This window comes from Schistocerca nitens, chromosome 3, assembly GCF_023898315.1.
Source record: "Schistocerca nitens isolate TAMUIC-IGC-003100 chromosome 3, iqSchNite1.1, whole genome shotgun sequence".
Lineage (NCBI taxonomy): Eukaryota > Metazoa > Arthropoda > Insecta > Orthoptera > Acrididae > Schistocerca > Schistocerca nitens.
This window is the reverse complement of record NC_064616.1, coordinates 377,716,473-377,740,709: the sequence shown is the minus strand read 5'-3', so window position 1 is coordinate 377,740,709 and position 24,237 is coordinate 377,716,473. Positions and strand designations below refer to the sequence as shown.

The 24,237-nt window shown below is 40.0% G+C and overlaps 1 protein-coding gene across 2 annotated transcripts in view; it reads left to right on the top strand.

The window, feature by feature from the left end:
• LOC126249605 (tRNA:m(4)X modification enzyme TRM13 homolog) overlaps window positions 1-24,237 on the top strand; it is a 151,269-nt gene that overhangs the window by 46,928 nt on the left and 80,104 nt on the right. The window contains exon 2 of one of the 2 annotated variants that reach the window (XM_049951270.1): window positions 6,360-6,459. The exons of the other annotated variant lie outside the window; for it this stretch is intronic. The gene's annotated coding sequence lies outside the window, so the exon portion shown is untranslated. The remainder of the gene's footprint in view (window positions 1-6,359; window positions 6,460-24,237) is intronic. 2 annotated transcript variants of the gene reach the window in all.

Below are 24,237 nucleotides of genomic sequence, written 5' to 3'. Positions count from 1 at the left end.
TCTTCTCCATTCTTAGTGTGTTTTAGGATTCAGAAGTAGTCTATACTGTTGGCTTGATGGTTGCCGGTCACACTGGCTGTGCTTACATGCATGCAGGATGTAATGAACTCCGCTCCTTGCCAGATGGTGCAGTGTTTTTGCTGCGGAGTTGATAGCCACCTATCTTGCTCTTGAGTGCATCTGTTCCTGGACTGGTGAATCCTTCCTCATCAGTAGCTACACGCTGGTACTTTACGAGCTCTTTACAAGTGTTACCCATGCCACCCCTTGGTCCTGACTATCCAGGATTCCCTCTTTACCCTCAAACAATGTGGAATCTTGGTGGCCTTTGTTTGGACTTTGGGTCATGTTGGGGTCCTGGGGAATGAACTCTCTGACAGGCTGGCCAAATTGGCTACTGGCGAGCTGCCTCTTGAGATTGGTATTCCGACACTGGACCTTTGATCAGTATTATGCTGTCAAGTTCTAAGGATTTGGAACACGGAATGGCATACTTTGACTTCGACGAACAAACTACAAGTGATAAAGGAGATTGCGAATTTGTGGAGGTCCTCCATGTGGGCCTCTCACAAGGACTCCATCACCCTTTGCTGTCTCCAATCACCCTTTGCTGTCTCCACATTGGCCATACTTGGCTGGCACATGGTCATCTCCATTGTGAGGATCCTCCCCAGTGTTTTTGTGGTGCCCATTTGACAGTGGTTCACATTTTGTTGGACTTTCCTAACTTTGCTGTCCTATGGCAGACTCTTAATCCTCCTGACTCACTGCCACTGGTGTCAGCAGAAAATACTTCAGCAGCTGACATGGTTTTAAGGTTAATTCCAGAAGGTTTTTTCTGTCACTTTCTCTCTGAAGGTGCCTCAGTCTTGTTGGCCCATTTGGGGGTTGTCAGGATGTCTTGTTGCCTCCTGTGACTCAATTGGGCAATAGCTATATGGGATTGGTGGTCTGTCCCAGACATCCTACCTGTTCTTTAGCTTCTCTTCTCTTTCTTGCTTGTCCTGTCTGACTTGGTGTTCTGCCTGTGTTTTCCTTTGCTTCTCTCACTATGTCCTTGTCACTAGTCTTTACTGGGGTGCCTTTGGTAGGTGGCAGGGGGGGGGGGGGGATATATGTTTCCCATTGCAGTTTCTGTCCTTAAGGGTCTCCAACTGTTCTCTGGACAGAGCTCCTTGCCTACCTTTCTTTCTTTACTTCTTCCTTGTTTCTTTATGTGGGCCTTTTTGACCTTCAATAGACCAGGAGGTTTTCTTTTCTTAGGTGTCGTGCACTAGGTTCCTCTTTTGTGCATAGTTTTGTTGCCCTGCCTGTTCCATGTAGGAGGAATTGTGAAATAAATACTTTCTACAGTCAATGCTGAATAAGATCTCCTTCAACAACACTGATACTATATCTAAAATCTAAAATGTTTGTATTTATGGCTGATTTGTATTAACTGGAAAACTGTCTTAGGTGTGGATCTTCATGTGGCTGCTGTGACATCCGTGGAAGTGATGGGAAATCCTGTGACCAACTGTCCTGATTATTAATCACTGTGGGAAAGCAGTGGTTTGCTTATCAAATTTCTCATCCAGTCCCATGGGGAATCTTGACAGTGTGTCAGCATTCAGGTGCTGAGGTGAAGAAAGATGATAATGAATGGAATATTAGTATTTTGATAAGAAAAGAGCACAGTATTGTAACATCCAAAATGTCCATTCAGGCAGCTTTGACTTAGGACCAAGTATGGACAACAATGGCATATGAAGTGTATGTAACCAAATGAAATTTGATGCCATACATGGAAATGTGGAACTTATGAAAAATAATTGCTGATGCTTCTTCTCAATCTGTGAATATTATTCTTTACTGTGGTGAGCATTTTAGAGGTGGGTGTGATAGGCCATTTCAAACCATTTTTATATGATGGGACAGTCCTGATACCGTATGGTGACATATCCGTGGCTAACATAAGCAGTAAATGAGCTGATACCAGGTTAGGCATTGAGCAATTGGGAGACATTGCTTCAGCTTAAGGGCAATCCATAGACCACTAGAAAGGGATTCCTTTTCTCTAGAGTAGAGTCAGCAGATGGCATATTTTCACAATTGTAGGGATACATAGGGCATAAAAACCTGTAAATCCTTTGTGTTATTTGGTACTGGACTAAAGTAAATGGGTGCCACATTCCCTGATATTGGTTCAAGTCTTTCCTGGCTGAGAATATACCGTATATACTTAAAAGTAGGCTGAAAGAAAGAGCATTTTGACAAATAATACTTTAACCTGGCTTTCAAAAGGGCTGAAAATACTTGGATATTCAAGAAATACTCCTCCTGAGTTTTTCCTGTCACTACATAACACCCAGACATTTGACACATTGTGGAATGTTTATAGTAGTTCTAGAAATTTCTGAAAGATCTCTACTACACTAGCATGCCAAAAGGCAAACTGTTATATTAATAATAGAGGCCATAAGGAGTATTTAATACCAGAACGGCTTTAAAAGCATGTACTGTGTTTTTGAAGTCCCCCCCAAAGGCATAATGCACCATTCCCATGTGTTAAGTGAGAGGTGAAGGACGCATAATATGAAGACATAAGCTGTTCCTTACTGACAAAGAGTTTTAATCTGCATAGTAAGTAAATAACCAGCAATAATTTAGTGCACAGGTGAACTTTGTGTGCATCCAACTTCAGTTTTAGGTCCAAATATGTCCATAGTACTCTAAAAATTCACACTCATTTACATGGTCTAGTGAAACTAATGTGATGTCTGTGTGCAATAACCACTCACTGATGGCAGGTGACAGCCCTAGCAGTGGAGGGTATATAAAGCATGTGGGGGGATGTGAAGAACAGTGCAGTCATTGTCACTGTCCATTTACGAAGTGGTTTATCTGAAATTCAAAAGGGCATGATCATTAGCTTTTGGGCCATCAATGATAGGGGTGAACGACAGCTACGGAGATGTGTATAGGCGAATAGATGTACAACTGTTGGGCAACAAACCACCCAAATGAACCATGGGACTACCAACAGTGTCTCTTCAGTGACTGTTCAGTGAATGTTTCTGCATTTGGGTCTTTTCAGCAGGCACTTGGTTCATGCACATGTACTGACTGCTGTTCAACAGCAACGAAGACTGGAGTTTGCATGCCAGTACCACAATTGCACATCTAATATGAGTGGCAACAGGTGGCATTTCCAGACGAATCACATTTTATGTTCCATTGGACAGATGGCCATGCATGTGTACAGTGTGAAATGTTTAAAAGCAAGTAGCCTGCAACAATTGTTGGAATAGCCTAGGCTGGAGGGCATTCCCTGGATGATCTCGTCATTCTGGAAGGCACAGTGGATCAGTGCAACTATCCATCTATCCTTGGGGACCATGTCCACCCCTACATGCTGTTTCCTTGGCATGATGACATCTACTAGGAGGCCAGTGCAACAGGTCACACAGCTAACAGTGTATGTGAGTGGTTCGAAAGAGCACCAGGATGAGTTTACCATACTCCCCTGGCCAACAAACTCCCTGGATTTAATCTCAATTGAGAGTCTGTGGGACCACCTCGATTAGGCTGTTTTATCCATCCATCCACAACAGAGAATCCTATTGCAGCTGGCCATGGCACTGGAGTCAGTGTGGCTCCACATCCTGTTGGTACCCTCCAGAACCTCATCGACTCTGTTCCTGCATGTTCCATGGTGATCTGCATTGCAAAAGGTGGTTTTTCAGCTTTTGACATGGGATTACATTAATTTGACTGGGCAGTGTACTTTTTCGCTGTTTATGAAGAAAAGAGGATATAGTTTCAGTGTTGTTGAAGGAGATCTTATTCGCCATTGACTGTAGAAAGTATTTATTTCACAATTGCAGTTTTGACCTTTGGACCATTATCATGTGCTATTGCAAAAAATTTTTCTTCGTCACATCGGACTTTAAAATCATCTGGCATATATATATGTCATCATCAAAACTATCCTTTTCACTGTTGAAATTCACTAACATCAAACGAGTTCGAAGCTCAGTGCATTGTGAAATGATGTAAATTAGATGAACTATTACCAGGGGTAACATCTTTCATGTAAATTGCTATTTGTTCGAAGAGATATTCACAGTCAGTGGTGAATATGATGTCATTTAAATAGTTCTACATGGCTGTGAACCCTGACCATGAGAAGTTAATCAGTTTCCGTTTTGTTTCTGTGTACCACTGCCCAGATTTACCAACCATTGTCAGTGTTTTCCTTTTCACTTTGTCTACCTAGCTATTTATGATTTACTTTGTTAGTTACGTGCTAAACTATAGTTCATTTCTGTGGAAGGCTTAGTGATGTGGCTGATGTCATTTACACAAGAGAGGCACTGCAGTGTTTAGACAGTTTACAGCCATTTACTAATGTTTATTGGAGATGGAAATGAAGAATACCAAAATACATGGTTCTTGCTATCAAATTCAATTTGGAGATAACAGTTGAAAATATATGGCTTCCATTGTGGTTGTAGTGTGTGCTTTTGACTTTAATATCAAATAAATTTACAGTGACTTTTAAAGACAGTCTGGTGGCATTACAATCATTCCAAGGTACAGAACTTGTTATTATTATTATTTCTTTCTTGTGTCAGACGTTATGTCTGGTTAAAAATGGAAGGTGACGCGGACCTTGATCAAGCGTGACTTCCTTTTAACTGTACGGTATATGTTATTATTATTATTATTATTATTATTATTATCAATACCATCATCGATCAGATGTAGACAATTTACTGGAGTGAGCAAAGCTGATGAACAGTGTAGCACTAAATTTTTACATTAGGAACTAATTTGTGTATAGTGCGTGTAGTATGTGGAGTGATGAGTGTTGAGAAATGAATGAACAAGGTACCAATACTTTTTTACATCATAAAATAACTTCTTTGGAAGAATGTATTGTGCACTAGGGATAACCCAGATGGGTTTCACTGTTTTAAACTGACTTTCCTGGCATTCAGAAGATGGACGCTCAATCCCTTCCAGCCATCTTCATTTAGGTCATGGCCTCCATATGAAGCTTCAGGTGAATGTGGGGATGGTTCCTATGATAAACCTACAGTCAACTATCTATCACATACCTGTCAGACTGGATCTTTAAGTGTGAAATTGCATGTGTGTGTATGGCTTATGTTTTAATTCTTAAACTGCAATGTCATGGGGAAAAGACTGGTGCTGCTGCCGCTTCTGCTGCTGCTTTAAACAAACTGGATGAGTTACAAATTCTTTGATCTACATGTACATACATACTCCACAAGCCATCATATGGTGTGTGGTAGAGGGTACCCTGTATCACTACTAGCCCTATCCTTTCCTGTTCAACTCACAAATAGAATGAGGGAGAAATGACTGTTTATATGCCTCCCTATCAGCTCGAATTTTTGGTATCTTATCTTCATATTCCTTATGCCAAATATATGTTGGTGGGAGGAGGATCGTTTTGCAGTCAGCTTAAATTCTGTTTCTCCAAATTTTCTCAATCAAGTGTAGCAGCACACTCAAAATTGCTTCGATGTCTTCCTTTAATCTCTCATGGTGTGGATCCCAAACACTTGAGCAGTACTCAAGAATAGGTCATACTAGTATCTTATATCAAGTCTTCCCTATGGGTGAACCACACTTTCCTAAAATTCTCCCAGTAAACAGAAGTTGACTATTTACCTTCCCTACCACAATCCTCAGATGCTCTTTCCATTCCACATCGCTTTGCAACATTACACCCCAGTATTTAAACGATGTGACTGTGTGAAGCGGGACACTACTAATTCTGTTTCTGAACATTATGAGTTTGTTTTTATACTCATCCGCATTAACTTACATTTTTCTACATTTAGAGCTAGCTGCCATTCATTACACCAACCAGAAATTTTGTCTGTCATCTTGTATCATTGTACAGTCATTCAAAAATGACATCTTCCCATAAACCATTGCATCATCATTAAACAATTGCAGATTGCTCCCCACCTTGTCCGTTAGATCATTTATGTATATGGAAAATAATAGTGGTCCTATCACACTTCCCTAGGTCTTTCCAGATGATACCCTTGTCTCTGATGAACACCCACCATTGCGGACAACATATACTGGTTTCCATTACTTTAGAAGTGTTCGATTGCTGAATTTGGTCCCTGTGGCAGTTGTGGATGACGACCATGACCTTCTTTGAACTGAGTCTTTCTGTAATTTGTACAAAATGTACTTCTTTGTGTTTAGTTGTGAATCCACGTAGAAAAGTTACCACACAACTATTATCAAATAACTGTCTGAGATCTTTTCTTTGTTGTTTGACCATATTCAGATTTTATACCTTTGCTGATTAGGAATCATGTGTATTACAGGTTGACCAAGTTGTGGGTGCAGTAGATTAGCATCAGTGGCTGATATAAAGGAAAAGAACACAGTGGACTTGGGAAAACAAAGGATTGAAATTATCACAAGGTAGGAATTAACTACTTTTTTGTAATGTTGCCCTGAGCTGTGGTGCATGAAATATGGTGTTAGGTGTAGTGATCAGCATCGCTGTCTGGCATGCTGCTGGTCATCAGTTCAACCCCCAGTGCCCAGCAGATGTTTGTTATTTAGTGTTTTTCATTTCTGGAAGGTTCTTGAAATATGTTTGAAATGCTTGTCCATTCTGGAATATTCATTGTTTGTATAAATACCAGCATTTCAGAATATTCTATGTTTGTAGAAATAGCTCCAATGTCCATCCAGAAGTTCGGTTCTGCTGTGACTGAATGTTGGTGTTCTTAATAAACATGCTTTCAGTGCCAAATGTTGTATTTCAGTGATGACTCAGCTTTCGTATTTGGACTTCAGTTTGGTTATGATGTAACATGCTTTGGTATAAAAACCAGGTACTTCAGAACACCTACAGCACTGTGGCTTCAATTAGGCAATGTAAGAGTTGTTGCATTCGTAGACAGGAACTAGAATAGAAACAGCACATTATTCCCATGGGGTCCATATATTCATGAGACCAATAGATTCCAAGCCAGCAGTAAGTTAGCTGTACATCAGACATCAATCAGAGTTCTCCAGAGATACTGCTCAAGACTTGACAAAATGGCTGAAAGAATTTGACCGAGACAAAGAAACAAAAAGAAACTCAAATGCTGGTATAAATTCCAGGCCAAACTGAAGAAAACCTTTGGTGACAATCAGCAGCAAGTCTGCTTAGCAGAAGAACCATTAAAGAATAGGGCCAAACATCATGCTGAAACAACACAGTCATTCGTACAGGTTTTGGCCATTTGCTACATTGCTAATCTGAATATGACAGGAGCCGACAAGATCCAACATTTTAATAAAGGAGTCACAGAAGACATGAAACAAGCTGTTTTGGTAAAGAATATCACAACAACAGAAGAATTCATGAAGTGCTGCCAGTACATTAAAGGAATGCAACAGAAAGAAATCAGACAAAAGAGGTATGTTCGACTCATGGTCTCTATGTCAGGTATGGATGACCACCGTGACCTCGCTTCTCTCATACACCAGGTTGTAAGAGAAGAGATACAGCATTTTATGGCAGCCAGAACTGTTGAACCGAATACCCAAGATATAGCGCTCATGAACATTGACCTTGTGTGTAAGGAGGTAATAGGGAATGTTGAAGAAGGGATATAGACCTTTGGCACTGATATTCACCACCAGTTCAATGCAGCATGAATAATGGACTTGCCAACTCAGATGTACGCTTTTTTTTATTTAATCATTTGGCTAGGGCCCCCTGTCTGGCAGGCTGTTCACCGGGTGCCCGTCTTTCAAGTTGATGCCACTTCGCTGACCTGCAGTCAATGAGGATGATAGGATGATGATGAGGACAGCACAACACCCAGTCCCTGGATGGAGAAAATTCCCTGACCCATCCGGGATTCGAACCCGGGCCCAGAGGATTGACACTCCGTCATGCTGACCATGAATGTACGTTACCACCACCAAATGACAACCCAGCATGTAACCAATGCAGGTACAACCAACCCCTTTGCCAGGTAAAAAGTCTGGCAGAAGAACAGGCATTTGGGAACGGAGGACAACACACCCATCTAGTTACACTGTGGATACATTGTGTGCTACAGCAGAGAAAGAAGATACCTGTTCAATGAATATTATGCCACAAGATGTCAACTATCAACAACAGTCCTATTCACGCCAGTCAGCTGCAGATGATTGTAGCCAAACTATGGAACAAAGAACATCACTTCACCCTGGACGAAGTCACTCCTCAACATGCCATAGCTGTTCCTTGTTGCTCTACAGAGGTAACAGCTGCTTACTGAATCACCAAATTCAGGGAAACTAAGCCAGGTGACCATCAGTCGAGGTAAGGCTGCCACAGATGAAAATCCTCCATGTACACCGATTACCGAGATGACAGGAAATCTCATTGATGGCCATACAGTCTAGATGTTAGTCAACTCAGGGGCTTTTTTTAATAATGTCATATACGTATTGCCATCAGCTAAAGAAGACTGCTTCGTGATATGAGAGTGATAGAGCTGAAGATTGGAAATGGGAAATACATTCAGCCGACAAGAGCAAGTATTGCAAGAATAACTACAAGCCACAGAACACAGCCCTTCAAATTCGTCATTTTAAGAGACTGTAGCTATGATGTAATTCTTGGATGGGATTCTTGCAGCCGTCATAAACAGTGACAGACTGTGAAAAGTTTATGAAGCCATTCCAGCAAGCACACATAACCAAGACTGCTCTGGGTGGTTGTTGCCATTAAAAAGATTGTAATGTCTTGTTCATCACTAAGACAATTCCAGTCTTCATTTGAGAGACTCAGTTAGGTTGTGAAGCTTTTGTCATTTGCAAAAAGCTACCTAGCTCACAAAAGAAATTTATGTGAGCGTAATAAGTGGTCAAGTAGAACTTTGGATGACTTAACTGTTATGAGCAACCATAACTCATCCCTAAAGGTATGTGCATAGGAACAGCCGAACCAGGACAGGAAGGGCTGTTTAGTGTCAACAACGAAGAACTGTGCTGGACCTCCACTACAGAAAACACAGCAGAGGATGCTACTACTGAACTGCCAATAGGGTCTGACCTCACCAAGAACAATGTTGGCAAGTGATAGCCATCCTGCTTCAATTTTCGGATGCTCTGAAATCAGAAGTGAAGATAAGACATACTAAGAGGCACATAGCGGAACACCATATCGACACAGGACTGTACACCAATTAACCAGCATTCGTATATATTATGGATATGGAGACAGGCTATTGGCAAATCATGGTTGACAAGGCTGACTGGGAAAAGACGGGAAAAGACTACCTTCATAACAGCTGACAGCCTCTATGAGTTTAAAATTATGCCGTTTGCACTATATAATGCTCCAGCCACCTTTGAACATATGATAGGTAACCTGCTTCAGCACGATGGGTGTTGTGCCTTTGCTACAGACACTGTTGTTTCTGAGCATCTATTGCACGGTCATAATCCTGCTGAGCTGCTCGATTGGCCCCTGCTTCATTTTCTGATGGCGGCCCGTCCTGCAACCCACTCCTGGCTGTCCCAGCATTACGCACCTGGCACAGCTGTGTGGGTCTGCCTCTACGGGTCTACAGGAGTACTGTGGCTTGGACACCGGCAGTGGTAGTAGAGACCCACAGGTGGCAAGTTACATCTGCCCAAACATAGAAGAGGGTCGAGTGCTGCCACCACAGCCAGTTCTGGTCTTGAGCACAGGTGGCAATCTGCAGCCGCTCTCTCCCCCTTCTGGTGACCACAAGGCCCCAGGGCTAGTACCATTCGTAATTGCCGATGACTTCCCACAGATGCCCAGGCACTACCTTCTGCATCTGTAGTGATTAAGGGTACTCTACAGCATCTACACCTCCAGTGACATCATGATTGACACTGCTGAATACCCTCCCTTCCCAAAACCAGTCAGATGGTCTGGGTCTTCACCCATAACCCCCCCCCCCCCCCTGCCTCCCATGGTACAATCATTTTGGGGGAACGGGGGAGAAATCTTGTGTTAGACACTATAGAAACTGAATGCCCGGAGGAGATGGACTTCAATAGCCGTTAGAGGGTACTGTGGCCACACTGCACTATGCTCAAATGGCAAGAACACCACTATCTTGTCACATGACTGTGGGGCAATTACTGTCGAAAGTGGCCTGTATGTAGGCAGCCTCCCAGTTTATTGCTCACCCTTGATATTAGTGGATCTATCTTCACTGTACTAGTGCACTAGTACTGCTTGATAACTGTCTTGCTTGCTACCCAGTTAGTCTCTTTGTTCATGACTTGAATTTGTCTCTCCACTGGTCTTGGCCTCATTGTCATCATTGTGGTGGTGGCTTAGTGTGGTGCCTTGTTGTCATCTAGGTTATTTGTCCTTGTCCTTGCCCTTGTCTTTGTCTGTTGTCTCATTTGCAGTTCGCATGTTGCATTTCGTTCACCTACCATTAGTATGGGTTACACCTCTGCAGGCGGCTCTACCACCTGGAGGCTTCCTCCATTCTCCATTTTTCCAGAATTCCAACATGTGCATCGATATCTGACTTCCCGTGGATATAGCAGCAGGTACATCCAGTGGCGTATGTGTCTATTGTCTGTGAAATGTATTGTTAATAGAGTTAGTAGTGAAGAAGTAATAAATTAAAATGTCATGCATGGTATGGCAGTTTTTCAGGCATCTCAGTGTTTATGACATCATATCTCTAGACCTATGTGTCGTACAATGACATGATTTTTCTGATACATCTAGTGGTGTATGTGAATACTGTCTGCAAAATATGTTGTGAATGCAGTGAGTAGTAAAGAGGGAACACATTAAAACGCCATTCTTCATGCGGCTGTTTTACTGCATGAACAGCAAAAATGTATTAGATGATAAATATTTTTCCTTTCACCATTTTGTGGTGGTTGTCAGCAAGAAAAAGTTCATAAAGGTTTGAAATTATATGTAAAGTTCATTGTAAGTTTCTAAGTGTCCTCTTTCTCAAATACTGGATGTCTGAAGTATGGATATTTACACATTGTGGGCTACACGGCATTTTCACCCACACCTCTTTGATAGATAGGTGATTCTTACCCTCACAGAAATAACTTCCAGGCAGTAAGTGATATGTGTAACAGTTTTGGTTGAAATCGGTCCAATGGTTTATGAGGAGCAATACACAGCAAGATGCATTTTCAAATTTATTCAACCACTACATCGTCAAGTTTTCGGATCACACACTTCTGTTTCGAGTCCGACCCCCAGCCTCCAATGGTCTATGTTGTGGGTCTATCTTCCAGGCAATTTTCACTTTTGTCAGTATCTGTGGTTCTAACAGTACTCTGTGTCCATATACGTAAAAAAATATACAAAATATTCTATATTAGACAAATAACAAAATTTGTTTATAAGCCTGAAAGACACCAGTTTAATTTCATGGGAACAAATAGATACAGGTATAACACATTTTTTTTAAAACTATTATGAATTAATTCATGGAAGCTGTTCTCAGTCACTCATTTCTCTTGAAGTAAAATAAAAATTACTAAAATTCCCAGTCTTTACTTAATTACTCCAAAAATTATGCCTTCCCTGATGTTTATTCCTGTAAGTATACTACATATTTAATTCATTTTCTTTGAAGGCATCATTATTTTACATCACTTAAATAAAAACAAGTGTCCCAGGTTTTTACTTCATGAATTAGTTAAGCATTATACATGATCCAGTCACATTAATGAGACTGCTGCTTCTGTTCGATGTCAAAGTGTGATAACCAGTTGCAGGCAGCAGGTGGCAGCACTAGCAGTGGAGGGTATGTAAAATGTGTGTGGGATTCAGACAACAGTGCAGTCGTTATTGTAATGTGTACATTGAGCAATTTATTTGACATCCCAAACTTCTGGGCCAAGGGTGGAAGCATTTCCAAAACTGCTTAGTTTGTAAAATGTTTGCATGCCGCCACGGTTAAAGGATACTATGCATGGCAAAATGACGCTATCCAAAACTCGCGCTGTGCTAATTGTGGTGCACCAAGGTCCATAGATGACAGGCATGAACAACAGCTGCGGAGATATGTACTGGCTAATAGATGTGCAACTGTTGAGCAGCTGACCACCTAGATGAACCCGGGGCTACCAACAGTGTCTCCTCAATGAATATTCTGTGTATGGGCCTATGCAGCAGGCACCTGTTTGACGTTTCTGTGCTGACAGCTGTTCATTGGTGATGAAGGCTGGAATTTTTGCACCAATCCTGCAGCTGGATGTCCACTGAGTGGTGACAGGTACCCTTCTCAAATGAGTCATGTTTTATACTCCACTTGTTTGGAACATCTGAAGACAGACAAGGTGGCAGCAATTGTCAGAAGGGTCCAGGGCAGAGGAAGCAGTCTTATGGTCTGAGAAATTTTCTGTGGCATTCCCTAGGTGATCTCATTCTTCTGGAAGGTGCAGTGGATCAACAGAAGTATGCATCTATACTTGAGGGCTGTATCCACCCCTGCATGCAGTTTGTTTTTCCTCAGCATGATGGCATCTACCAGCAGGACAATGCAATATGTCACACAGCTCACAGTGTATGTGCATGGATGAAAAGAGCACCGGGATAAGTTTACCATACTCCCGTGGCTACCAAACTCTGCGGGTTTAAACCCAATCAAGAATCTGTGTTTCATCTGTGAAACTTAGTGCAGTTGGCTGTGGCACTCAAGTTGGCATGGCTCCACACCTCTGTCGGTACCTTCCAGCACCTCACTGACTCACATCTTGCAAGTTTCACAGTGATCCGCACTGCAAATGTGGTTATTCATGTTTTTACTAGTAGTCACATTAAAGTGATTAGACAGTGTATTTTTATGAAAATAGAATGTGCAATAATATATATTTGATCAGCTGTTAAACAGGCTAGGATTTCTTTCAACTTACTATTCACAGTGCCATGAATTACGTATATTACTCAACTATTGCCTCAAATTTTGTAGGTGTCTCACCAAAATAAAAAGCATATTTGCCATCACATAGTTAGATGCCATCATTTATTCACGTATACCGGTACATTCTCATTAAATTCTTCCCTTATAGATCTGTTGACTGAAGAAGTGCTGAAAAGACAGAATCCTTAATCTTCACTGCTTCACATAATAATCAACATCTACATTCATGTACATAGTCTGCAAACTGCTATATGATGCATGATGGAGGGTACCCTGTACAACTACTAGTCATTTCATTTTCTGTTCCACTCACAGATAGAGTGAAGGAAAACTGACTGTCTGTATGCCTCCATAGGAGCCCTAATTTCTTGTGTCTTATGTTCATGGTCCTTGTGCAAAAGCTTCAAATGCCGCTCTCTAAGTTTTATCAGTAGTGTTCCTCAAAAAGCACATCACTTTCCCTCCAGGGAGTCACATTCGAGTTCCCAAAGCATCTTTGTAAAACTTGCATGATGTTTGAACCACTGGCGACAACTCAAGCAGCCCACCTATATCTTCCTTTAATGTGATGTGGTGCGGATCCCAAACACTTGACCAGTACTACTGGAGAACAGATCGCACTAGTGCCCTATATGCAGTCTCCTTTACAGATGAACCACCCTTTCCTAAAATGCTCTCAATAAATCGAAGTCAATGATTCACCTTCCAAACCACAGTCCTCACATGCTTGTTTCATTTCATATTGCTTTGCAGTGTTATCCCCAGATATTTAAATGACATGACTGTGTCAAGCATGATACTATTAATGCTGCATCCGAACATTACGAGGTTGTTTTTTTTTTTCCCCTGCTCAGCCACAATGACTTATATTTTTTTTACATTTAGATCTAGCTGCCATTCATCACACCAACTGGAAAGTGTCTCTTCGTCATCTTGTATTCTCCTACCATCACTCATCTTCCACCCTTCTCATACAGTACAGCATCAACAGTAAACAACCACAGATTGCTGACCACCCTGTCCACCAGATCATTTATGTGTATAGAAATAATAGCAGTCCTGTCACACTTCCCTGGGGTACTCTTGATTATACCTTTGTCTGTGATGACAGTTCAATCCTGCGTCCAGCCATCCTGATTTAGGTTTTCTGTGAGTTCCGTAAATCGCTCCAGGCAAATGCCACGATGATTCCTTGGAAAGGGCACAGCCCACTTCCTTCGCCATCCTTTCCTAATCCGATGAGACCGATGACCTCGCTGTTTGGTCTCTTCCCCCGAACAACCGAACTATACTCTTGTCTCTGATGAACATCCGCCATCGAATACAACATACTGGGTTCTGTTACTTAAGAAGCCTTCTAGCCACTCACATATCTGGGAACCTATTCCATACTCCTGTAACTTTGTTAACGGTCTTTAGTGGAGCACCGTGTCAAATGCTTTTCAGAAATCTAGAAATATGGAATCTGCCTGTTGCCCTGCATCCATAATTCACTGTGTATCATGTGAGAATAGGGCAAGCTGAGTTTCGCACGAGTGATGCTTTCTAAAACTGTGCTGATTTGTGGGCATAAGTTTTTTGGTCTATAGGACATTTACTATATTCAAAGTCAGAATATGTTCAAGAATTCTGCAATAAACCAATGTTAAGGATATTGGTCTGTAATTGTGTGGATCTGTTTTTAATAGCCTTCTTATGTATGGGAGTCACCTGCACTTTTCTTCGGTCACTTGGGACTTCGCACTGGGCATGAGATTCATGATAAATGCAATAGAAGTAAGGGTCCAATGCCATAGAGTACTCTTTGTAAAACCAAATTGAGTTACCACCCATACATGGTGACTTACTTGTTTTCAACTGTTTCAGTTGTTTCTCTACGCCAAGGATGCTTATTATTACGTCATCCACACGGGACTCTGTGCGGTTGTCAGACGATGCCATGTTTTTACATTCTTTGGCGTGAATGGTTTCTTAAACGCGAAATTTAAAACTTTGTCTTTCATCTTTCTTAGTGATTTTACATAGGACCAGAATTTTCTCACTTCTTTTGCTAAGGTGTGACAGTGGTAGTTGTGTGTTTCACGCATAGATCTTTTTACAGACACACGACACACTACTAACCTTTGTCTGTTGTAATTTATGCATTCTCTTTTGAACTGATAGTGAAAAGCCTTTACAGCCTCAGCATTTTCTGAATTTTGTTGTTAAACCATGGTGGGCCGTTTCTTTCCTTAATCCATTTACTAGGCACATGATAGTCCATAGCATGATTTACCATCTGTTTAAACTTTGCCCATAGTTCTTCTGTGTCCGCCTTATTGCAACTAATATGATGTCAGTTCATTGTCTATATGAGATGCTAACAATTGCTTATTTTGTTTCTAGCAGAAATACTCTCCCAGCCTTCTTGACCAATGTATTAACTTTTGTAACCATAACTGCTATGGTGACATCATAATCACTAATCTCCATGTCTGTACTGACGCCATAGATAACATCTGGCCTGTCCGTAGCTACAAGCTCTAAAATATTTCCATTCTTTGTGACTGCCAAACTAGCTACACAAGACAGTTTTGGAAAACTCTTCAAGAGCACTCCACAAGACTGTCTGTAGCCCCTACAATGAATCCTTAGATGCCCCAGTCTATACTCAGTAAGCTAAAGTCACCTCTATCTAGTATTTCACAATCTAGGTGTTTATGCAATACTGGCTGTAGACTGTCTTTGAATGACTCTTGAACTGTCACAGCAGTTTTCGGTAGCTAGTAAAAATTTAGTTGCACCTAGACTTGTTTTACGTGACCAGATGACCACTTCACACTCAGTTTCGATCTCAGTAGGGATAATATTTTCATCAACTCCAATGAACACTCCCCCTCCACTGGTACCTATACATGTACACAAATGGAACTGTGTTCTTTGTTCCTCAGCACTTTTCATCCTCACTACTACTTCATTACCATAATGAGTACATATATTCAATCATTATTTTGTCCACATCTCATGGTCTAGTGGCTAGCATTGCTGCCTCTAGATCACAGGGTCCCGAGTTCGATTTCCATCTGGGTTTGGGACTTTCTCTGCCCGGTGACTGGGTGTTTGTGTTGTCCTCATCATGTCATCCTCCTCCTCATCATCATCATCATCATCATCATCATCAATATTTGTGACAGTGGCTACATTGGACTGTGAAAAAAACTGGGACTTTGTATGGGTGCTGATGACCGCGCCAAAAAACACCCCACTCCATGTCACTCCACATCAACAAAACAAAGAAACTTCACTCTTCCTTCACATAAAAGACAAAAGATTACTGATTCAAAGCTTTACTTTACTTCAGATAACATATTTCTCTAGACACCAGCCTGAAGGACTACTCCATGACAATTATGTCTTTTTATTAAACCTCGCTCTAAGCAATAGTGCTTAAATATCTTTAGTTCTCTTTACCTTAGTCTGAAGTGCAATCTGATGATGTTTTTATGAAACTGAAACATTACTATAGCAAACTGATTTATTTTTACTTTGATTTAAACCAATGACTTTAAATTCAGCCTCAAACATTTACACAAATGGAACTGCATTCGTTGTTCCTTGAGGATTGTTGCTGTATCAATTGCTCATAGCATACTTAAATTTACAAACCATTTAGCTAGAAACGATCCTGTAGTTATTTACACAAATTTTTCAGCATTACTAAATCCAGATATAGACAAGATATTCTTTCATAACATTTCTAGCTGAAAAAATCTTTTGCTTCCATCATCTCATGTAGTAATAATATACACAATATTTTAATAATTATTTAAATAACACACATTTATGTACTCTTCAATTAAATTCAGTAATTTTTTTTTTTTTTTTTTTTTTTTTTTTGGAAGTGGTACAGAATAAAAATAAAATCTCCTATACTCTCTCCTATCTTTCATTATATGAGCATGGTTTTTACGCATATGAAAATAAGCTTTACCAAAAATTAAATTTTCCATTCACAGTAACTCACTTGTGCCTCTCCCCCTTTGAGGAACACACTGGCACGGTCCTGTGTGTAGTTTTTCTGAAGCTGAGTAGTAGTGCATTTAATACAAAATGACCTACAATGTTATATTAACTTAAGTATGTTCTTAAATTAACCTAATTATGTCATGTATTGGAAAATTCGACTCGTTCCACATCATTACGAAATATCGTATTCATGATCCATGGAACTAGTATTAATCTAATCTAATCTAATCTAATCTAATCTAATCTAATCTACTGACAGTGATGGCATGATAGAGGATGTATGAAGAATAAAATGATTATCTCACCAGGTATACTACTTTCGCAGCCTAGTACAATGCAACAGGCTACCCAGATAACTAGTGACTAAAACATGTCAGAGGAGAGACCAGAAACATTAGAGAAGACAGAAGCAGTTTGAGCCTTAGATTTGGGAATGGAACCCTAAATGCAAGAGACAAGTAACCAGATTTGGACAGAATCCAACAGGAAAGATGTGAAAAGCAATGTACCAAAAAAGGAAGTATGGACATACTCAACTGGTGAAGGCACTACTCGACACATAGTGTGTTCACTAAAGAGTAGTGAACCCCATATCTGTTCATGGATTAACAATTAAATTGACCCCCCTGCCCTTCCATCTAGTTTTGCAACATAGGGTGAAATTCCACATTTAATTTTCAAACATTTGCATGCAATGCACCACAAAATCTTCAAACATACCACAGTTTTCAAATAAACTACATTGTACACAACATCTACAGTGAAAGATACCTTTTGCACATTTACCCCAAAACCACTTTCTACAATATACTTACTTTGTTCCCAAATTTTAAAAAAATTCTGGTCATATGTGTTGCTGGTAATTTAACAACAGATTTGCTTACTGTAGCAACTGTCTCCTTCTTTACCTGCCCACATTCCACTTCAACATTATTTACATTATCCTTTACTCATTTCTCTTTATTTACCTAATTGCTAAGTACACTAGCCTGCAATTGTTCTCTTTTGTATCTTTTTATGATTGATTCCTCTGTGTCTTGGTGCACTGAACCCAAAAATGACCTTAATTCTGGTCCATCATGTCAGAATTTTTTGCAAATTATGATTTAGCAAATGTAGTATATGTCGAAAAATATCACAAATACAAGACTTAATGACAGAGGGAAATAGGTTTGATTCATATAAAACATATTACTTTGCTGCATATGATAGACAATAATATAATATAATACAGAAAACAAAAAATCACAGTTTTAGTCATTGTGTCAACATCTCTTTGGACCAGCCATGCAATGTTTGAGGCTTTTCTGTGCATCTGCTTTCTGGGATCATCTCAGTGTAACATCTAGCAATAGTCCACCATCATTGTACAGCTGCATTTCCTTGGTAATGCTTATCTATTTCTTTGATGTTCTGAAGGAATCTCTCAACCAACAGCATGCAAATTCTTAGGAAAGTAGTGCAAATGTGAAAATAGGGAATGAATGAATGTAGGAAATGAACCTTCAGATTCATGGAACAGCATAAATTTTGATACTTCTGCAGCATAGCCTCAATGATAAACATGAAATTCGGATCATTCTTGTTGCTCAAAAGCTTGCTTACTGTGCCTTTAAAGGTGACCTAGGCTTCTTTTTGAGTAGCTTCCATTTCTTTCTTTGCAAAGTTTTCCAGTGCATGGATCTGTAAAGACAACCTCTTTTAGTTTTATGGTTGATAAGACCGGCATTTTGTTACAAATGTACTGGGAACATTTACCATCTTTTGGCAAGGCTTTTGCAGACTGCTTCATCAAGCGTAATTTAATATGTAGAGGTGGAAAGAGATCTTATGTTGACTGATGAGAGGTTTTTGAAGCACATTTTTTACTTTAGGTTCCAATAAAGCATGTTGTGATCAATCTTTCTGTTTCCTATGGTTTCCCTGTCTGTGCTATCCCTCTCACATAAGAAACAAGGAAACTTTGTTTACCCACCTTCCTATCCAAGGATCATCAGTACTAATTTGAGATCACTACACATGAGCTGCTTATGATCATCATACTTAGTTTTCTGGAGAAGAAATTGTACATTTTCATACTCTTCTTTTAAGTGTTCTGAATGCCCAATGGGTGTTGAGACATACCTGTTTCCATTGTGAAGCAGGACAACTTTTAAGGCTTGGTTTTGACAAAATGTTGAATAGTCTCCAACCAGTACTTTTAAATGGAATGTTTAATGTCTTAAAAAGTCCACACACATAATTGCAGAATATTAAGACTCCTTCTTTTGAAAAGTTTGCAATAAATTTTTTTTTTTTTTTTGTCTGTACCTGAACCAAGAAAACGAAGTGCCATCTGTGAGCAAATTCTTATCTTTAAGACTTGAACCAAGCGATACTGAAGCATCTTTGGTTGGATGTAAGCCATGAATGAAATTGTTCATTTCAGTTTGTGTATATGGTTGTGGTGCAGATTGCCAGGTTCATACTCCTCTTTGATACCTTCAAAGTCTTCACTTGATTCAAATTCTGAACCATCTGATCCAGCTAAATGTTCTGTTTGTATAGACACTTTTGTGTCTGAACCATGAGGGACAGAATGTGAAGCCAGTGGCAGATTTGGATAGATAGTGTTCTTTTTATTCTTTACATGATGCCAGGGACACTGGTTGAGCAAATGCAACAATCATCACTATGATTTTGTGGCTCTTGCCAGACCATTAGAATGCCAAATCTGAAAGCATGTTGTTCACCCTTTGATGACCATCCCAGTCCCTCAACACATGTGTAGCAAACATAATGGGGTGCCCAATTTTTGTCTTCATCTTCTACTTTTATACTGAAATACACATGGTACGCTTGCTGCATGAATGATGTGATATATCTTTTTTTTGCGGTGGCAGTATTAACTCACCACAAATGTAACAAAAGTGTATATCCTTGAACACAAACAATTGTGATTGTGGAGGACACATACAAATGGTTGTGCCAACACTGACAGTTGAGATGTACAAACATTTAATGACAAAAGTGCTACCATCTGTCAGTTTATGTTGTCAATGATTCATTTTCATCATAAACTGACAGATGGGAACATTTCCTATGTATTTAAATCTGTCTGTATGTCTTATATTTGTGATTTTTTTCCGACATACACCAAATTCTGACAAATAGCAATTCGCAAAAAATTCTGATGTGATGGGAAAAAAACTAAAGTCGTTTTTTAATTCAATGCACAAACATACATAGCAATCCATCATCAAAACTTTGAAAACTTGATACAGCTAAAAAATGCAAGCCTGTGTTACCAATGACTTACATTCTTCTTCTACCCTGCATTCAGTTAGACTGTTATCTACATTCTCAAGAATATCATTCATTAATGGCAAAAATTCTGTCTCAACATCATGTGCATTAACTTTTATATGAACAGTCTCTTTAAGTGCCCCCAGATTCTGAACCTCAGCAATGTGCGTGTTTTGCATTGAAAATCCTTTCATTGACATCATTTGAACAAGTTAGACCTACTTCTTTCATCTTAGGCTGACGAGAATTAACAGAAACTTCCATTGCCTTATTAGTATTGTTTTCAATTTCATCTTTTCTATCTTCACATTCTTTACTAACAATATTTATTTTTACATTGATTTCTTTAGTCATCTTTTATAACTTATTTTCAAGACAGGCTTTCAGTGGCTCTATCATTTTGTCAAAATTTTTAAATTCTTGTTTAAGGTCACTATTATTTTTGTCCATTTTTGTATTTAAATTACCAATGTCTCTTTTAAGTTTGCTGTCAATGTCATTAACCATTGTTTCATTCATTCTGCATAATGCTTTCAACAGCCACACATAACTGTCATTATTTCCTCATCCGTGTCTTAAATATCTTGCTAATTGTACTGTTTGATTTTCATCATAAAATTTATGTTTAACGTTAATTTCTCCCCTCTTTTCAGAACTATCTTCTGTACCCACTATATCGCAGTACAGTATTTTATATTTCATCAATCCCCTGGCTGTCATTTACTTCCTCAGAGCTGAGTCTACTCTGATTTAAAACTGCTATATTCCTGTCACTCATTTTTACAAAATAGTAAATAACACTTGAAAATAGAAACACTTTATCCTATGGTGTCTTTCAAACAGGCCACTGTTGTTGCTGACATGTCACAGAAGGACATTTTCAGCATTGTCACAACCAATTGCATCTACTACATCTGAATGCCCAGCTGACTCCTCATTGGCTGCTACCCAATTTGAGATGACATCATTCTTGTTGCCCTCCTATTGGCTGGAACTTTTTCCCAAAGATGGCAGCTGCTTCCTAAGTCTCCATTAGCCAACTTCTAATTTCATCCCCACTGCTCAACAGAGGGAAGATACAGCTCTGCTGAAAACAATAAAATCCTTCAAGGAGGAGGAATTGACCAAAGGGAAATTTGAAGTAATAAACAGAACATTTTGTAAGAGAAACTATGATCACATGGGGTGGATGTGGTTGCTTTTGCACCTCATCTATGGCCAGCTCTCCTGAAGTATTTCCATGATTTGAGACAAAGGAATCATTGGCCAGGTCTCTGTCAATCTGTTACAGACTATGTGAGCCACTTTAAGGAATGCTAATGATAGAAACACATGCTGCAATTACCTCCAGGCAATGCAGTACTAATCCAGTCTGCAGCAGTGCTGTTCTGCCTAACTGGAATTGACCTCGTGGGGAGATTGTGTTGGTACTAACCTTGTTTGAGCCTCATCTTCTTAGTGGTTTCTCTATTTCATCAATTTGAAGCTGAAAATCCTTTTTGGGTATTGAACAATGTTAAACAGTAATGGACACACCACTGATTGTTTTTGGATTCACTTATTTCACACATTTATTGAATTCACATTGATTAATTAGGAGGATGACCAGGTTCTTAATTCTGCTGTTTACACAACACATTCAGTGTCAATTTCCATGACAATATTGTAATAAAACTCCTCATATCACAACTCACAATTTGCACAGCACAGTTTGTTGATCCCAGTTTGTTAATAATATCACTGTATATATTCACCGAGGCACAAGTTGAAAAAAAAAATAAAAATAAAAAAAAATAAAATAAAAAAAATGCAATGTGTGGTCTCTGGTAAACACAGTTAATGCTTGCAGCAACCACAAAAGTTCACACAGGTATTTCACTAAGAAATATTGTTAATGAATGAAATGATGTAGTCAAGTGATTTGTTCCAGATGTAATGGTTAACAGACTTTTATACATTTTTTGCAGCACTTAATCTGGGTGAGCAAGACTTGTATTGCCATGTTAGCAGAGTACCTTTTAGGCCCAGGCTTCTCTACATAATTGCAAATACCAACATGGAGATGCTAGCGAACTTTACTATATTATGTGAGCCAAGTGGTTACCAGGACAGACTGAAGATTTTTAGTGCGGAGGGGTATTTCTCAACTGATGTAAAGTATTTTTAGATTTTGAAACTATATATTTGTTGAAAAAACTGTATGCTTGAAATTTACTAGAATAGATGAGCTATGTGTTCCAACAGTGACTTGGTTTACATGATGAGTAGCTAGTAAAGAACAAAAGGTTACATGACTACTTTATATGTCTATGCTGGGAATTACCTGTTTATGAATAAAGTTTCCATATTGTAAATTACAATAACTTATCTAAATTCTTACTTAGTGGCTTCATTTATTAATGATGGGTGTCTTTTGGTCCAGAAAAATTATAGCTACAGAAGTATAATTTGGCAAATAAACAAGCATAATGGCAGAAAAAGCAACTGTATTATTGGGTGTATACCAACAGTACTACTAATTATCTGTTAAGTTAATTAGTTTGTGGAAAATTAAAACATGTTACTGTAAGGCCTGCAGTCATAGGTTTCCAATGGTACCTGCCAATATTCTCACAGCTCATTCTTGAGTTTGTGCGTGGCGTACACAGGGCCCCGAGCTAATGTGGCCCCTTCTTCCTTCCCAGGCTGCATTCGCTTCCCTGTGCCCCTCCCTCCTGTCCTCGCTCCTTTCTCCCTGCCCCCTCCTTCCTCTTTTTCAGTGTCTTCACTTACATCAGCCTGGATATCCTCCTGGTTTTGGTACTCCTTACCAATTTGTTCCTCTTGTTTTCTTTTTTTCCCCCCTTTGGTGTTTGAGCTCCCGTTGTAAATTTTGCCTCCATAGTGTGGGCCAACTGGGAAAGAACACCTTACTTAACATCCTTGGTGTGTGGCCTTACTGCCTCCTCTATCTTTTACTTGATACCATTGACCTTTTCACGTTGTATAGCAGGAATGGTAGCCAATCTGTATAGTGGAGTCATTATGTACTCTTGTGGTTTAGCCCCCTGTCAACACAGGGATCACATTTCTGATGCATGAGCTGCTACCTTACCGTGTATGCCTAGGGGTGGGAGTGTCGGAACTCCCAACTATGGCTGCTGTGTCGACAGCCCTTGCTGTGGAATGGGTGTTGTCAACAGGGAGAGTCCCTGATCAGACCAGATTGTATCTGGAGAGAGGCTTTGCATATGAAATGTATTAAGCTCCAAAAATTTGGCTGTTCTTTTAGGGCCATTTCCTTAGTTGGGGCTGGACCCTTTAATGCTGCTTACAGTCTAGTGATGTTAACATCCCTGGCTACTCTCTGGGCAGAGAGCCAGCCTCACCAGCTTGAGGTGAAACACTCTCCCCACTACCTGGTCTGCACCAGGACTGACAGGGATACTTTCACCACCACCAAGCCATTATTTTTTGTAGAAACTATCAGTGATAAGTTTGGTGAATTGGACACTCTGAGTAGGACACACTCAGGTTTGCTGTTGATCAAAACTTCTTTGCCACTCAGTGTCACCTATCCTCCGCTGGTCTTATAACTTTTAAATGCCTTTGCTACAAAGCCCATTACCTAATCAGAGCAAGTGGGTGTATCGGGAATGCTTTGTCTCCTCCCTAGGTTCTTCTGTCCGTTCCTCACAGGTGTGGGCCATGCTCCACAGCCTTGAAGGCTGCCAATGGCCGTCTTCCATCCTGGGCCTTGTCCTTTTGAGTGGCCTTTTTGTACGATCCATCAGGCCTTGTGGAACATGTTGAGCCCCAATTTTATAAAGGCTTCAGTGGAAGCCTCATCTCTGCCTGCCTTCCTCCTCCAGAAACAGTGGGCCAAAGCTTTCCCACCTATGTTTTACCCATTGTCAGGCAGAATCCTACAGGGAACCTTTTATCGACTGGAAACTACTTCTAGCCTTTTCTTCCCATAATTCAGCCCTCAGTCCCTATTCCACCCACAACCAATTGCTTCGACACCTCAGTCCTTCCCAACAACGGT